Raw genomic sequence first — 6,589 nt, forward strand, 5'->3', positions numbered from 1 at the left:
ATGAACTAAAGGATAACTTGATTATTCAGAAAATAAACAATAGATTAAGCATTAAAAAAAATATTGAAAAAAATACGAGCAATCGCATATCACATTTTTCTTCAATATCGAGCAGCCAAAGTGTTATCACTATACTGCAATTTGTCATTTGTTTGTCATGTTAATAAATGTGTTACTACATCCTTCAAGATGCTAAGATATGAAATCCTTGCATTGCATTGTGGCACACACTACTCGACACAGTGTGCTCTGGTTGTATACTACAAATGTTTTAGGTCATCAGTGTATTCCATGCATACAAATGTACACACAGTAAATATACAGCGAAAACAGTATGAGTAGTATGATAGCATGCCATAACAAACATACCAAAGGTATGCTGCTATTGAAATTTGATAGTGACAGCAAATGCTGTAGTTACTATGTGGCCATCCTCGAAGAGAGAATTGGAATGGCTAGGTTAATGCACTTTGACAGGTGTGAAAACTGTGTTGTTACACATTCATGAAGAAATTTAAATGATATAGGCAAGTTGAAGAAAGACCAACAAAGCTCTTATGGGAAGATATCTTACAAGAAGCTGTCTTTTGGGTATGCTCTAGCCAAGAAGATATTATTTTGGAAAGCCAAGCCAAGTGATTTTAGTATGTAATGGTCCACAAAGAACAAGTGACAAGTAGCAACTACAAATCTGTAACTTGTAGTTTTGACACTTATGTCTATCTGCGTGTCTCATGATAGTGCTAAATACAGCCTAAATGAAAATGTACCTCCATTTTGAATTCTTAGCCAAGATGTTGAAGAGGTTCAGCACTCAGTGGTCCAATGCTTTATCACTAAATTAATTCACAGGTCACCATACTTGAATCTGACAACTATATGTATGCTGCTTGCATACACGCTGTATGATTTCATATGAAGTGAATGGAACATCTAGTATAAACTACAAAAATTAATAAAGGGTTAGGGATATATTGATATGTTTTCTGATGTTACTTTTCAGACCTCTATATCTGTCAACAGAAAGTTATAAATGGCCAACGCCCTACTTTTTATGAATAACCATACCAACAAATAAAGGCCTACTCTACACCCAATAAGGACTGACAGACAGATGTTTAGACAGCTGGGGAAAAAATGAGCAACATGCTTGCAGAAGAGAGTAAAAATTATATGGTCTCACTTTCAATCACTACTGTCAGGTAGGCCTGTCGCGATAGTCAATAAATCAATGAATGGCATGATTAAAAAATAAAAAGAGCTTGATCTTTTGTCTGGCCGCGATAATTTTCATTTGCATGCTTGTTTGTTTTCCTCGTCTCTCTTACTGACTGTGTGCATACCTCGTCCGTTTCGGGGGGTGTTTATACTCGACGGACATACTGGGTGCCGGTGTGATGAGACGTCATGCTTGGCCAGATTTGCCTGGAACTCGTGCTTCTACGGTTGCGGAGCTGCACGCAAAGTTACAAAATTTGACGTGCACACCACCAAGTGAAAGGGGGGTCTCGCAACACGATCTCATGGTAATGCATATCAATAATAGGAGTGTGAAATCTCATGGAATGGCTACGCCGTGCAAATGCTACAAAAACGCAGTTTTTCGCGCAAATATGATATTCACTTTATGGCGTGCACATGACACGCTCTTCGGTAGGATTAGGGTGGTGGGTTCATATGTATAATACGCCATAAAGTGCGTATCATATGCACGCGAAAAACCGCGTACCATATGCACGGCAAAACTCTCTTTTGCTGCATCAAAATCTCACCTAGCTTTCCTCAGGTCAAGTTCAGTTTTTGCATGATTCAATTATATTAAAAAAAAATGTATACTGTATCCTAAATTGGATAATTAAGCTAATATAAAATATGCTGAAGTAAATTTCTGGAGTGTTAACGATTAAAAGAAAGAACAACAACCATACAGAACTGAAAACTGTGACCCTAAAACGTGATACAAACCAAACCATGAGTTTTGTGAACCGTGCCACCCCTAATATGCACTTAAAACACAATCATCCATTGCAGTTTTATCCATTTTATTTATTGTTTTTGGTATTTATTCAAGTGCTTTTTTTGTAAATATTTTTTTGGGCATTTTTTATTGCTGCACTGTAAAAACAGAAGCTGTTTACAGGCCACAACCTGTAAGTATGATTTTTTTCCATAAACGTTTTTTCCTGTAATAGTTCATATTGTTAATTGTACGTTGTAGCAAGGAAGGAAGTAAACAAATGACAACGCTGGCTAGGCAAACCTGTTTGTTAAATGCTCATTCATACTTAATGTTATCTGACAAAAACTAACGTTACAAACTTTTTAAAATCTCAACAGTGAACTTGCTTGGAATTAATGTAAAAAAAAGCACAAGAGAATTTTTGTTAATAAAAGTTGCATTTCTTCATTTAATAGAAATGAATGTGCTTATTCTTCTTTTTTGTTATAGCTAAGCATTCATTTTAAAGTTAGGGGGAAATCCAAATAACTTATTTATTTGTGTTACAAATAAATTAATTTTGTTAATAAAAGTTTGATGTGTGTAATATTCAAATTTTCCATTGTACTATTTTCTTGTTGATGTGTTTAATAAGCACATTTTCCATTGTACTACTGCATTTAGTCTTAGTGTAACAAGCAAGTCTTTATAGCCGTCAATTTTTTTCATCAAGAATATTATTGAATCAATATTAAACATTCTTTTTGATCCAATAGTTTGAGAGTAATGGACAGTCTTTTGCCCTAAGCGTCAATTGAATTATGATGCCCGCAGCACTGGGAATGGAGATAAATGGATTCAAACTTTTTGTAAAGGTTTTATAACAAACATCTTCATTTGTGTTTAGAAGACAACATAAAGGCTGTGCATAGGGATGCACGATATTAGATTTTTGCCGATATCCGATATGCCGATATTTTCAGCTCCTTTTGGCCGATGCCGATATATGTTTATTTGTTACCTTTGTTTGGAAACCACACCACACCATTTTTTTTTTCATTCTGGTTTCAGATTTCTGAGATCTCCTTACTAAAAGGATTCTTGTTGAAGATAAATAAATGTTAATAAAGTTCTTTGTATGATAAGAGTATATTAAAAGCCCTGAAAATAAAAATAATACATTTAACCAATAATAAATAAAATAAAAAAATAATTTTTTACCCCAGGTGCAGTTGTAACCTAAATATTGTATTTTGGGATTTAGCATTTGTGCACACCTATTGTAGAGCTCCTTGGATTATTTTTCATCATCCATTTCCTAAAATGTTATTACAGATTAATACACGGTATTTTAAATTATTTAATTTACAAGTGTCTTGCTTGTGATTTATGACATCATTACTGATTTGTTTATTCAGAACAAGAAGTAACTTTAATTTATTTGTGTATTCTACTTTTCATTGTATAACTGTAACAACAGTGCCCCCACTACATGTATAAATATATAGCGGTCTAGCTGGAGGGCACTAGGACCTGGAGGAGCTTCTGCTGCTGTGGAGGCTGCCGCACGCGCTAGAGAGTGGGGGTAGCGATTGGGTTCGTTTTGGTCTAGTTGTTGTGAATACCAGGCAAATCTGCTGCTGACGGTCACGTGCATTCACAAATTTAAGGCAGCATTTAAAAACAGTCAATATAAATCACTGTGCATGCAATGTATTAGGTTGTTTTCACTTCAAGAATGACCGCAGTGCTGACATGGTCTCATCGCTGTAGCAGTCCTTGCACACGTGAGTTATTGCAGGCGCATATTAACACATTATCATATCGGCAAGGCATATCGGCATAATTTTTTCATTTTGGCCGATGCCGATTTTTATATTTTAAGCGTTTATCGGCCGATTCCGATGTTGTGCCGATAATATCGTGCATCCCTAGCTGTGCACAGCTTCTGTGCTATTTTGCGCGCAATTCGACCAGTCAGTGTACTGCTGTCACAGCGTAATATGCAATCTAAGCACGCAGAATAATATACAGTTTTTGTTGTAATCGCAGCTTTGAACGATTACATAATTGTAGCATCCATAATTATAATCGCGATTAGAAATTCAATTAATTGTGCAGCCTTACTGCCTTGGTTTTCGGATGCAGCTATAGACTCATATCGCCTTCCTATGACGATTTGTTTTCATTGTGGCTTAGGTTACTTACTTTCATGTTTCAAATGAATTTTAATGTGTAGATAAATTAATAACATGATTTTTTATAATTTTTATGACATTTAGTATTTATTTAATTTAACCGCACCCCCCCCCCACCCCCACCCCCACATTTTTGGGGCTCCACACTGCAGCACCTTTAGCACCCCTACTTCCCGCTGTACTGCAGGCCACTGATCCACAAGAGTCAACTGCTGAGACATAACCCTTTATACCATTAAATTAAATCTACAAAAGAGTGCAGTTTAAATGGTAAAATGACATAAAATGCACTTCATTACAAAGACTTCAGTGTAATCTTGCCAGCTGCAGTTTTGCCCAGGCTTTTAAATGGATTCACCGATCCACATGGCACACAGCTGACCTGAAATAACCCTCCAGCTGCAGAGAAATTCTCAACTACGGAGAGTCAAGAGGACCACTAATATTCTCCATATTTCAACATCCCTATTTCTTTTGCATGTCTGTAAAAAAAAATATATATATATATAATATATATATAAATCATTTATTTCATACAGAGAAGTGATAACCTGTTTACTGCATCGCTTGTTCTGACATACAGCTAGTTAATTGATTGCATTTATTGCAGTAGATTTGTGTATTTCATGTTCATAATCGAACGCTAGCATAATGCTTTGTGAATAACGTCCAGCATATAGGCTAATTTCCACTTCCAGTTTAGAAGTCACACTGAAATACGAATTGCTTGAGAGATTATGTGCAGCCTGCTGTTGTTATGCTTTATACTGCACAATTTGGAAAAAGCAATAGGTCACCTAGGTATTCCATTCTCCCATACTGCTAGAGAAATGGTATGCGTAGCATGATAATATTCCAAAGTCTTTGATGAAAGTTACAGACTGATAATAAAAGATATTTGGCCTCCCTTGTTAATGCACAAACAATTGCAAAACAAAAAAGCTGAAATGGGTCCTAGTAGCTACAATCAATCTATCAAACAAACCAAACAATTAGAAGATACATTACACTGGCAGGCTTTGGGTAACACAATAATATTCTGTTAAAATGTGTTGAAATGGAGCAGTTTCTGTAAGTGGGTCAAATCGTTTGGCTCTGCCCGTGAGCCAACCAAATAACACTGGCCAACTCTAACACTTTGGAAAGCAAAAAAACCGGTCGGATGTCATAAAAGTTTATTACTTCTGACTAAAGTTTGCAAAATGGTACACGCATGCACGTAGACTACGCCTGATTGTATGCGTGCAACCATAACTTTAGCAGGGGCAGTAACAACAACAAACACAACAACAACAGAGCACTCTTTGACAACATAAATCATGTTTTAAGGACATACAGATAATATAACATACAGATTGGGATAAATATAACGTCAGGCTAAGGTGATGCATTTTCAATATCTTCACGACTCTTACTGGTTTTAACGTTACCGAAAGAGGCTAAAAGTGCAGCAAAACCACATCCGCTTGCAAAAACATGTGAAATATTAAACACGCGCTATGACATTTCATGTAATTTAGAAACACAGCAGCTATATGGCGGAGCGATAGCGAGTTGCACTTGGCTTTCGATGTTAAACACGGAACATTTTACAGCAAAGTAATGCCGTTTTACTTCACACAGGCATAAAAGACAGGGAATAATGACTCACCTCGAAGCTGGAGCACAGTATGTGTGTATGTCCTTTATTAGATATCCCTGTAATATCAATGTTTGCTCCTGAGATCGGAGAGACGTGGCCTGAAATGACCCAGCATAGCAGATCAACTCCAACATGGACCCGGCGGAGACACACAGAGAAACGTGCAGCTCTCTCATCTGATCGCTGTGGGGAATCAGAGAGCGATTGACGTCTGGCCAAAGATGGTTTAACCCTTTACAGTGGCCCAACAAAATGCACTAATTTCATCGAATTAGATGTAATACCGACATTAATCTCAGCTAAACGAAACTTGACAGGTCGGTTCACCCAAAATAAATAAATAAATAAATAAATAAATAAATAAATAAATATGTTATGCATCAAGAAAATTAAACAAATATGATTCTTTTCACCGTGAATTTTATATTATTGCCACTGTGCCCTCAATTCTCATTACAGTAATGTGATTAAATAATGATGTATTTCTTGGCAGGGTTTGTATTTTACTTAAATTAAACAATTTATGGTTCCCTTTCGAGAGACTCTCAAATTGCATAGCTACACTAGGGGGAAACTCCTTTCCTCAAGAATATGAAGCAAAAATTTGATCCTATAATTTCATCCATGTAAAATGTAGTGCAGCTGCACAGCGGATCAGCATGCCCACGTGCTGATTGGCTGTGCTGCGGCAACTGCAGGAACCTATGGTGAGACGGCTAAGCGGGTGGACCAAAAAGGTCACTACATGAAATCCCACCTAAATAGACTGCCTAAATTTGCATAGTGAAGCTATAAAGACTGTGTCTTGCC

At 36.6% G+C, this 6,589-nt stretch overlaps 1 protein-coding gene across 8 annotated transcripts in view; it reads right to left on the reverse strand.

Moving 5' to 3' along the window:
* Nucleotides 1-5,968, reverse strand: part of thrb (thyroid hormone receptor beta) — a 262,738-nt gene extending 256,770 nt beyond the window's left edge. For 6 of the 8 annotated variants that reach the window (XM_067424910.1, XM_067424909.1, XM_067424911.1 and 3 more), the window contains exon 1: nucleotides 5,789-5,968. The gene's annotated coding sequence lies outside the window, so the exon portion shown is untranslated. The remainder of the gene's footprint in view (nucleotides 1-5,788) is intronic. The other 2 variants (XM_067424913.1, XM_067424912.1) reach the window with 1 other exon arrangement.
* Between the last annotated feature and the right edge of the window lie 621 nt (nucleotides 5,969-6,589).

This window comes from Pseudorasbora parva, chromosome 19 (assembly GCF_024679245.1).
Source record: "Pseudorasbora parva isolate DD20220531a chromosome 19, ASM2467924v1, whole genome shotgun sequence".
Taxonomy (NCBI): domain Eukaryota; kingdom Metazoa; phylum Chordata; class Actinopteri; order Cypriniformes; family Gobionidae; genus Pseudorasbora; species Pseudorasbora parva.